Source organism: Octopus sinensis, linkage group LG1 (genome assembly GCF_006345805.1).
Source record: "Octopus sinensis linkage group LG1, ASM634580v1, whole genome shotgun sequence".
Classification (NCBI taxonomy): domain Eukaryota; kingdom Metazoa; phylum Mollusca; class Cephalopoda; order Octopoda; family Octopodidae; genus Octopus; species Octopus sinensis.
In genome coordinates, this window is record NC_042997.1 from 127,303,944 (window position 1) to 127,316,269 (window position 12,326).

General features: G+C 40.1%; 1 protein-coding gene across 1 annotated transcript in view; it reads right to left on the minus strand.

Annotated features, from left to right (window-relative positions):
- The window catches only part of LOC115218637 (M protein, serotype 5-like), a 943,546-nt gene that overhangs the window by 474,034 nt on the left and 457,186 nt on the right, over positions 1-12,326 (minus strand). The gene's annotated exons all lie outside the window — the stretch shown is intronic.

Below are 12,326 nucleotides of genomic sequence, written 5' to 3' on the forward strand. Positions count from 1 at the left end.
CCCCCTCCACTCACTCTCTCTCTCTCTATCCCTCTCTACTCACTCTCTCTTTCCTCTCTCTCTCTCTCTCTTCTCTCCAACTGAGGTAGCCTTGTATCTCCTCTCCTGCATGACACCAGTTTCTGTTCATACTCTGGCCTCTCATAACCTGGCACAAAACCACCTCCCTCAGTGCTTCTCCCCACCATTAATTGAAAAGCTTTGTCCTGCAAGTTACTTGGTCACCTCACTGTGGCTGGTGCCACATGCACATCTCTCAGTCCACTCTGCAAAATGGTTGCTGTTAAGAAGAGCATCCGACAGTAGAAACCCTGCCAAAGCAGAAAGTGCAGCTTGGTACACCCATCAAACCGTCTTGGAGCACCCCATCTTGATGCACCCATCAAATCATCCAACCCATGTCAGTGTGGAAAACGGGTGTTAAATTTCGATGATGATGATGAGGAGGATGATAGTCTACCATTTTAAATGAAAAGAACACATCGAGTCAAATATTTCTTGATAAACTATGTTTAACAGTAAGGTAAGATTATTGGACTGACCCACAGGGCTAAAATACAGCAATAATGTAGATTAGGTGGATTTGCCCATTGACAAATAAATATAATGGCTATAAAAACATGTAGCAGCTGCAACAGAAGATGAACCATGAACCATTAACCATTCTGTTGACTCTGGTTCCTTGTCAACTTGGCCATCTGTTTTCTCATTTTAAGCAAAAAATATGTGTTTGTTTTTCTAAGATCTTACAGGAAATTCACCAACCTCTTCCACAATGTACCAAAGTTTGCTATAGTTTGAATAACATTTTTTATGTTTATTGAAGAATGAACTCCAATTATTCTGAGGATCCTACAAAATCTTCGGCACAATGTAGTTTTGACACCATTCTAATAAATCTATTTTATTGAAGGAGAACAGCAAAATGAAAAACCAGAAATATCAATAGTAGTCATCTCGTGCTTGTGTAGAATATAGTTAAGTGTCCAAGCTGTTCTAAGTGCATCAGTTTGCTTTTAACTGTTAATCACTGCTGTGTTGGAAGAATGTAAACTACAGAAAATATTTAAATATTTCTTCAACGCATAAACATTTTATAGTAAGATACAGCGACTGGGAAGTTTTCCTAAATGTTAGTCTTTCTGGTTTTCCTCCACCAGAAATGGCCAGCCTCTCGCTTTAATGGCATACATAACTGATTTGTATTTTTGTAAATGTCTACATTAGACTATTATTAAAATTGACATTTTTTGAATACATTAGAACCTCCCAGGAGGACAATTTCATTGTTTCCTATTCTCAATCACAATCTACACATCTCCTTTGCAATTTCTATTGCATAACTAGAAAAAATCATGCAAGAAATTTCATTAGTAATGAGATGTTGTGAAATCCACACCGCTGAAATGTTATAATCACAATAGATTGATTTGGAGCTGTGCAAATTTTCGTCTTTTCTATTTTTTTTCTCTCTTCAGATTAAATTAATTTTTATCACAAAAGAGAAATTGAACAAATAAAATAGATTCTTTACAAAATCTTTCCTTCACTTGTTGTTGTTATTTTTTGTCTCCCACCCTTCCCTCCCCTTCTCTCTAACCGTATCTCTTTCTCTCTCTCTCACTGCATTTCCCTCTCTCTCTCTCTCCCTCACTGCATCACTTACTCTCTCTCTCTCACTGCATCTCTTTCACTCTCCCTCTCTCCCTCTCTCCCGTCTCTCCCTCCCCCTCTCTCCATGTTTCTCAGATACAGGAAATAAATATGATGTGATAGTTATTAAAATATTGATTTTTTTTCCATCAGCACAAAACTTCTGATTTGTGAAGGTGAAAAGTAAGATTATGTGATATTCATGCCTTTCTTTTGAAATAAATAATGAGGATGCATATTTCATTGCAACCCTGGGTCTTACAGAGACCATTGATAATCTTGTTTCTCTGAATTATATCTAATATAACTATGCACAGTGGAGCACTTCTGCTTCAAAGATATAATTCCAAGAAGAATTGAACTTGGTATTCTTTCACAACTCTATAGTTCCATATACCCCCCTGCTCATCCTCCTTCTCATGATGATGATGATGATGATATGATGATGCTGATGATGCTGATGATGATGATGATGATGATATGATGATGCTGATGATGCTGATGATGATGATGATGATCATCACCATCATCATCATCATCATCATCATCATCATCATCATCAACATCATCATCATCATCACCATCATTTAATACCTATGTTCCATGCTGGTTTGGGTTGGACGGTGGCACATGAGAAAACATTCAAGCAAGGTCATTGCCAGTGCCGCTGGACTGGCTCCTGTGTAGGTGGCATGTAAAAAACACCATTTGAGCTTGGCCATTGCCAGTACCGCTTGACTGGCCCTGATGCTGGTGGCACATAAAAGCACCCACTACACTCTCGGAGTGGTCGGCGTTACGAAGGGCATCCAGCTGTAGAAACTCTGCCAGATCAAGATTGGAGCCTGGTGCAGCCATTTGGTTCACCAGTCCTCAGTCAAATCGTCCACCCCATGCTAGCATGGAAAGCAGATGTTAAACGATGATGATGATGATGATGATGATGATCAGCCCCAAAAATGGCCTCATACTTCAGTGCCTGCTTTGGCATGTTTCCTTTGACTGGATGTTCTTCCTAACACCAGACTTTGGATCTGGAAATGTAAGCATATGGTCAAATTTCTTTTGGTAACTGCAGGACACCACTCTCTCCAGATTGGGCAGCTATCTCAAAGACTCTGGACCCCTCATTGTTGAATTATTTTACTACAACTAGTTAAATTATGGCTTCTAGTGTCAAAGGGGACATAACTCTAATTTTCTTTTCTTTTTCTATTTTTTTTCACCTTCTCACTTTTTTAATTAATCTTTTTTGTTTTCCATGTTCTTTTATTTCTCATAGTTTCTGATGTATCAGCATCTTGATTATTTTCAATTAGAACAGACCATGTGCTGAGAGCCAGAAGGTTGCTTGGAGATACAAGGCATGGTATAAAGACTACCTAGCCACATGTCTTCACAGTAATGAACTATTAGTAGGTCTTATCTTTACCCTGTGCACATTGAATAACATTTATCTCTCATTGGATGGAGTGCTTTTTTTTCTTGATCTTACCATAGCAGAACAGTAAACTGTATATATACATAGACATGTAAATATACATACATACAGACAAACAGACAGATGCATGCACACACACACACACAGAATATATATATATACATATATATATATATATACATAGAAAATAGTAAAAAGTGAAAAAACTACAGAAGGCTTTTAAAACAAGCCTTCTGTAGGTTTTTCACTTTTTACTATTTTCTATATATCAACCACGTGCTTTCACAAACCAACTTTCTTATCTATATATATACATATATATATATATATAATATATATATATACATGTATATATATATATATATATATATATATATATATATATATATATATATATTATATATTATATATATATATATACATATATATATATATATACATATATATATATACATGTATATATATATATACATGTATATATATATTATATATATATATATATATATATATATGGAATCTGGGAATGAAGAGTTAACAGTAGTCGACAGCAATTGCAGATATAACGATGTGTTTCAAAATCTATTGTTGACATTGCTTTCTTACGGTCAGAAACATTTCCTTATGGCTTCAGTGAACCTTAATAGTTCCTGACATTCAGGAATCTACCACAGTGAAAGACTTAAAGACATAACAAATGTCATATCTTGTCAAATCTAGATGTGCTACAGTAAATAAATCGGAGAAGTATACCTTCAGCAGAATAATAAAATGATAATAACTTCTAGGTGATGGAGGAGGAGGAGGTGGTGGTCATGCACTGCAAAAGTGTGTAGCTGCGGCCACAATTTGTTGGTTATTTGCTGGTGGATAATACCTTTGCACCACACAGGCCACTGTCCTCTGCCTTCATGGGTCTGTTTCATTCAGTAATTGCTGGTGAGGGTTTTATGAAGTCAGGGGGCGAATCTTACTTCAAACTATTTTATGTCCCCTTTTTTCAATGGAGGAAACATTGGGTCTATTCTTTGATGTGCTGGTCAGCACAAAGAACTAGAGCAATGTGTAATGAATTGTTTTGTTCAAGAACAGGCGCAGGAGTAGCTGTGTGGTAAGTAGCTTGCTTACCAACCACATGGTCCCAGGTTCAGTCCCACTGTGTGGCACCTTAGGTAAGTGTCTTCTACTATAGCCTTGGGCCAACCAAAGCCTTGTGAGTGGATTTGGTAGATGGAAACTGAAAGAAGCCTGTCGTATATATGTATATATATATATATATATATAATAATAAATATTAGGGAATAAATCCCTAATTTAATATAATATATATATATATATATATATATATATATATATATATATGTGTGTGTGTATGTGTGAGTATATGTTTGTGTGTCTGTGTTTGTCCCCCCAACATTGCTTGACAACCGATGCTGGTGTATTTACGTCCCTGTAACTTAGCGGTTCAGCAAAAAATACCAATAGAATAAGTACTAGGCATACAAAGAATAAGTCCTGGGGTCGATTTGCTCGACTAAAGGCAGTGCTCCAGCATGGCAGCAGTCAAATGACTGAAACAGGTAAAAGAGTAAAGAGTAAAGAGAGTAACATATCATGATACCTGGTTCAAGATTTGAGCCTTTGATCTGGCAATTGTGAATACAACACCTTAACCACTTGGCCACACGTCTTCACATATGATTAATCTGTTAAACTAATGTTTGGTGTGGTAAATAATGAAGGTGCATGGCTCAGTGGTTAGAGCATTGAGCTTATGATAGTGAGGCTGTGAGTTTGGTTCCTGGACTTGGCTTTGTGCTGAGTTCTTGAGCGATACACTTGATTTCATGTTGCTCCAGTTCACTCAGCTGTAGAAAGGAGTTGTGACACCACTGGTATCAAGCTGTATCGGCCCCCTTTGCCTTTCCCTTGGATAACATCAGTGGCATGGTGAACGGGAGGCTGGTATGCATGGGCGACTGCTGGTCTTCTATAAAACAACCCTCCCTGGACTTGTGCCTCAGAGGGTAACTTCCTAGGTGCAAACGCATGGTCATTCATGACCAAAGGAGGTCACCTGGTATGGTAAAATAGTGATTAATGTTTAGAGTTATCATTGTATTGGTGGAGGTGCAATGGCCCAGTGATTAGGGCAGCGAACTCATGGTTGTAGGATCGCAGTTTTGATTCCCAGGCTGGCTGTCGTGAGTGTTTACTGAGCGAAAACACCTAAAGCTCCATGAGGCTCCAGCAGTGGGGTGGTGGTGATCCCTGCTGTACTTTTTCACCACAACTTTCTCTCACTCTTTCTTCTGTTGGCCTGCTTGCTTAGCCAGTGGGGTGGCATCATTGAAGGCTAAAACAATGTGAAGCACATTGTGACCAGTGATGTGTAGCAACATCTGATAGCCTGATCGGTCATGTGATCACATGATCATCATATTGGTGTTGAAGCAAAACTTGAGTAAATGGTTTTAAAAACAATAACAAAAGAAACTGTTGATAGAGACAATGAATGAGGATGGTGTAAAACTGACAGAATATGTACAATGCAAATGTTCTCTTTTATTTTTTCTCTTATGCTTTTACTTGCTTCAGTCATTAGACTGTGGCCATGCTGGGGCACTGCCTTGAAGAATTTTAGTCAAATGAATCTACTCCAGGACTTGTTTCTATTTCTTAAGCTTGGTACTTATTATATCGGTCTGTTGTGCCAAGCTGCTAAGTTACAGAGATGTAAACACACTGGTGGTGAGGAACAAACACAACACAAAGACAGACAGACAGACACACACACACAAACACAAACACACAAACATACGCATGCACGCACACATACACACACACACACACACACACACCACACACACACACCACACACACACACACACACACACTGAGTTCTTTCAGTTTCTTATTTCTTTATAGTCCACAAGGGCTAAACATAGAGGGGACAAACAAGTACAGACAAAGGGATTAAGTTGATAACTCGACCCCAGTGAGTAACTGGTATTAATTTATCGACCCTGAAAATATGAAAGGCAAAGTCAACCTTGGTGGAATTTGATCTCAGAATGTAAAGACAGACCAAATACCACTAAGCATTTCACCCGATGTGCTAACGTTTCTGCCAGCTCGTTGCTTTTCAGTTTCTTTCAGTTTTTGTCTACCAAATCCACTCACAAAGCCTGGTCGGCTTGAGGCTATGATAGAAGGCTCTTGCCCAAAAGTGCCACACGGTGGAACTGAACTGAAATCCATGGGGTTGGGAAGCATACTTCTTACCATACACTCCCACCTGCACCTGTTATACTGAATCCTTGTGCAGTTTGATGTAGTATGATGCACATCATTATATCTCCTTTACTAACCACCCTTCATAATTTCAGAATTCAGAGTCTAAAGGTAGTCTCTATGACCTAATGAACTTATGATGTTTGATATTGTATTTATACAGTGCAGATCAATAACTGCAAGAAAAATCTGGCAGAGAATGATTTGAAGAAAACTGCCCTTCTAGGGAGATGAGATTGGAAGAAGGGTTTAGTGCAGTATCTGGGATAAGAAACATAATAGGTGTGGTGATGTATGGTGATAGAAGAAGAGTATACTCTTTTCTACACTAGGTACAAGGCACAAAATATTTGGGGAGGGGGCCGGTCAATTAGACTGACTCCAGTATGCAACTAGTACTTAATTGATTGACTCTGAAAGGATGAAAGGCAAAGTCAACCTTGGCAGAATAATGCTTATATTCTTTTCTACTCTAGGCACAAGGCCCAAAATTTTGTGGGAGGGGCTGGGTCCAGTCAATTAGATCGACACCAGTATGCAACTGGTACTTAAATTATCAACCCCGAAAGGATGAAAGGCAAAGTCAACCTTGGCAGAATAATGTTTATATTCTTTTCTACTCTAGGCACATGGCCCGAGATTTTTGGGGAGGTAACCAATCGATTAGATCGACCCCAGTATGCAACTGGTACTTAATTTATTGACTCTGAAAAGATGAAAGGCAAAGCCAACTTTGGCGGAATTTGAGCTCAGAACATATAGACAGTCAAAATACTGCTAAGCATTTCACCCGGCATGTTAACGTTTTTGTCAGCTTGCCCCCTCGGAGGAAGAGTATACTTATATATAATATATCGGAGTAGTAGATGCCATTGTAGTGATGATTGAAGAGGAAAAGGGAGTAAACCAGGCATCTGTAAGCCTCTTGTTGTAAAGGGAGTTTGTCATTGATTTTTGTGAACCAGTTGTAAGACTTTGTTCTAGATGTAGTCTGAAATGTTTATGCAGGCAGTAATGGGAGTAGCAGCAGCAGTAGAAGCAGCAGTAAAAATAACAGCACTGTCCATGATGTGGTCTCAGATGTTTCTGTGTATAGAAGCAGCAACAGCAGCAATGGCAGCAGTGTCCCAGATGAAGTCAAGCATGTCAATGTATGTAGTAGTGACAACAGCAGCAGCAATGTTCTACATGTGGTCAAGGATGCAGCAGCACCAACCCAGATGGGATCAGCAGCATGTATGTTTGTAGCAGCAGCAGCAGCAGCAGCAGTTGTAGCAGCGTCCCATATGTAGTTTAGAATATCTATGCATGTAGTAGCAGTAGAGGCAGCAGCAGCAGTGTCCCAGATGCATGGGTAGAGGGATATGTAGAAGGTCATTGATTTCTTTGAGCTGAAGTACATGTTGACCTTGAAGAAAAGGCTTAATGTTTAGCTTGTAGTTTTGGTAGAGTTGGGCTTAAGCGATGACCACATTATAGCATCAGTGCTTACAGTGTCTAACATAGGCGCAGGAGTGGCTGTGTGGTAAGTAGCTTGCTTACAAACCACATGGTTCCAGGTTCAGTCCCTCTGCGTGGCATCTTGAGCAAGTGTCTTCTACTATAGTCTTGGGCCAATCAAAGCCTTGTGAGTGGATTTGGTGCTCCAGCATGGCTGCATTCAAAAGACTGAAACAAGCAAAAGAGTAAAAGAATAAAGAGTATACGTGGTACCTTCAGTGGCTCTACTTCTTCGTTCTGATTCCCAACTTCTAATCTAGTCAGTTGCTTCATCCAGTAATGTCCTGTTGACCTTTGTCAACATATATTGGTTTCAAATTTGGGTACAAGGCCAGCAATTTCAAAGTAGGGGATAAATTGGTTACATCAACCTCCAGTGTTTGACTGATACTTGTTTTATCGACTGAAACACTAGTTGGGAATCTTTCAGTTTCCATCTACCAAATCCACTCACAAGGCTTTGATTGGCCCAAGACTATAGTAGAAGACACTTGCTCAAGATGCCACGCAGAGGGACTGAACCTGGAACCATGTGGTTTGTAAGCAAGCTACTTACCACACAGCCACTCCTGCGCCTATGTTAGACACTGTAAGCACTGATGCTATAATGTGGTCATCGCTTAAGCCCAACTCTACCAAAACTACAAGCTAAACATTAAGCCTTTTCTTCAAGGTCAACATGTACTTCAGATCAAAGAAATCAATGACCTTCTACATATCCCTCTACCCATGCATCTGGGACACTGCTGCTGCTGCCTCTACTGCTACTACATGCATAGATATTCTAAACTACATATGGGACGCTGCTACAACTGCTGCTGCTGCTGCTGCTGCTACAAACATACATGCTGCTGATCCCATCTGGGTTGGTGCTGCTGCATCCTTGACCACATGTAGAACATTGCTGCTGCTGTTGTCACTACTACATACATTGACATGCTTGACTTCATCTGGGACACTGCTGCCATTGCTGCTGTTGCTGCTTCTATACAAAAACATCTGAGACCACATCATGGACAGTGCTGTTATTTTTACTGCTGCTTCTACTGCTGCTGCTACTCCCATTACTGCCTGCATAAACATTTCAGACTACATCTAGAACAAAGTCTTACAACTGGTTCACAAAAATCAATGACAAACTCCCTTTACAACAAGAGGCTTACAGATGTCTGGTTTACTCCCTTTTCCTCTTCAATCATCACTACAATGGCATCTACTACTCCGATATATTATATATAAGTATACTCTTCCTCCGAGGGGGCAAGCTGACAAAAACGTTAACATGCCGGGTGAAATGCTTAGCAGTAGTTTGACTGTCTATATGTTCTGAGCTCAAATTCCGCCAAAGTTGGCTTTGCCTTTCATCTTTTCAGAGTCGATAAATTAAGTACCAGTTGCATACTGGGTTCGATCTAATTGATTGGTTACCTCCCCAAAAATCTAGCAGCTCACCTGCGATGGACTGGCGTCCCATCCAGGTGGGTAACCTATACAGCAAGGGACTGGGAAACTGGCCCTATGCTCCACAAGGGGCAAAAAGGATTAAGAAGAAGAAGAAGAAGAAGAAGAAGAAGAAGAAGAAGAAGAAGAAGAAGGAGAAGGAGGAGGATAAGAACAAGAAGAAGATATATATTTGCAACCAGCCAGGATCCCTGGTCTGGTGGTACGTAAAAAGCACTATCCGACTCGTGGCCGTGGCACGTAAAATACTCCAATGCGACCGTACGACAGGCACCCTTGCCAACCCCCTTTGCTTGTGAAGACATGTTGGGGCAAGCGAAATCGAAATCGAATTGAACCAGCCAGGATCCCTGGTCTGGTGGTACGTAAAAAGCACTATCCGACTCGTGGCCGATGCCAGCACCGCCTCGACTGGCTTCCGTGCCGGTGGCACATAAAATACACCAATCTGACCGTGGCCGTTGCCAGCCCCGCCTGGCACCTGTGCAGGTGGCACGTAAAAAGCACCCACTACACTCACGGAGTGGTTGGCGTTAGGAAGGGCATCCAGCTGTAGAAACATTGCCAAATTAGACTGGAGCCTGGTGCAGCCTTCTGGCTTCCCAGAACCCCGGTCGAACCGTCCAACCCATGCTAGCATGGAGAACGGACGTTAAACGACGATGATGATGATGATGACATGGAAATACTGATGTCATCTTTACCATTTGTTGGTATCTAAGATGCCATTGCTACATCTATGGATATGGTGGGCCCTGGGCTTCTGTTGTCACTTCTCACACAGATATGTCTCTTGGTGCTGTCAACAGCATTGGTGGAGTCATTAGCGTATTGGAAAAAAATACTTGAAAAATTTTTTTCCTGGCTCTTTACATTCTGAGTTCAAACCCCATGAAGGTCAGCTTTACCTTTCATTCCAACTGAGTTCAAAATAAATTAAGTACCTGTTAATGAATGGATTTGATGCAATCAAGCAATCTATTTTGCTGCAAAATTGCTGGCTTTGTGCCAAGATTCACCATCATCTTCATCATTATGATGAAGCAGCACCACCATCACCATCACCACCAGCACCACCATCACCACCAGCACCACCAATACCACCAGCACCACCACTATCACAACCATCACAACCACCACCACTGCCACCATCATCGTCATCATCATCATCATCATCATCACTGTCATCATCATTTGATATCTATTTCCTGTGCTTGGTTGGACAAATTAGGAAGCATCACTTTTCTCCAGGTGCAGGTATCATAGTTTAAAATCACCACCTATTATTATATCTCTCACTACACTATCAACAAGACTGTTATCTAGCAACAAGTAAGGCTTTTCAATAGAAATACTTGGACTTTTATTGCAGTTGAGGTATGTCTGTTGCATATTAATTGAATAAGTTGAGCTCTTATAGTTAAGGCTGACTAAAACTATCCTCAATGTCATCACATTTATCATTATGCTCTGCTTCTACCTCTCGTCTTCACCTACCATGACCTCCACCATTAACTCTTACCTAACACCACTGGCGTCTATGGCTATCATTTCATTGCAAATAGCCTTTTCATGACAAATGCAACCACTATAACTATTCCCGTTTCTGCAGTGACCATCACCACCAGCTTCAGATGAACCACCACCACCACCATCACCACCACCACCACCACTGCAACTGCAATGTATTTTAGCATAAAACTCTGAAATAATCAAGGAAGCATAAGTTCATTTTGGACGTTGGTCTCACTCATAATTATTTGCATATGTACAGTACAGTATAAAAGTGGTAATTGATGCTTAAGGAGGGTCAACCAGATATTAAAACTAATGCATATTGTGAAATATACCATAATCTACCATATGCACGAGTTTCATTAACATTGAGATAGCAGAGTCCCAAAACATTGGGGTGGCCTAATACTTTTGGCCAAGCCTTTATATGTATAAATATAAAAATGAAACAAAAACGCAATAGAGTGCAATAAAACATTCAGACAGATAGATGATACAAAGCGAACAAGAGAAACACCAATTAGAAGGACAGGCAAAAAAAGATGGGTCATTCGTGGCCCTCTTTCTTCAGTCAAGTCCCAGAAGTCACGACCGTTTCGGGCAGTTACACTTGAGACGGTTTGATCTGGTTGCCCCCCAAAAAAGTCTAAGCTATGAGCATTAGACCACTTTTTTTAGCAAGCTGGTGAATGTGTATGGCAACAAAGACAAAAAACAGAGAACATGGTACACAATTATGAATACAAACAAGAAAATAACAACAGGTGTCTTTCAACATCTCAAATTGGACCAGTCAATGGTCAAAAGTCATATGGTCTGATGAAATTAACTATGAGGTAAGATAGCACATGTATTCAATCAACATATGAACTTAATGTAACTGGCTTGTTGCCCAAAATATATAAAAAAGTATCCAACATAAAGCTAATTCTATTTTTCATGTTTTTACTCAGGTTTTCGGTACATTTAGTGCAACTTTCATGCATTGCAGAGTTGGGGAAGCATTTAAGGCTGAATGCCTAGTACCAACCATAAAACATGGAGGTGGTTCTATCATGGTGTGGGCCTGCATGTTTGCCACAGGACCTGGAAAAATGTTTTCATGTCAGGGAAGGATAAATTCAGCTACCTATGTTTCTATGTTATCATGTTTTCGAGCCATCAATTACTAAATTGCATCCAGGACTGTCAAAAAACGGTGTTATCTTTCAACAGGATAACGCTACATGTCATACAGCAAAGAATACTCATCAATGGTTTGAGATACAAGGTATTGTTCCCATGGACTGGCCAGCTCAAAGTCCCAATCTAAATCTGATCAAACAGTTATGAGAAACATTGGGTGAAGTTATCAGGAACACAACAATTAAAAATAAAGAGCATTTGTACCAAAAGTCGAGAGAAGAATGGAGTAAAATTGCTCCTAGCACCTGCAATAAACTAGTTGATTCAATGCCTAACCATA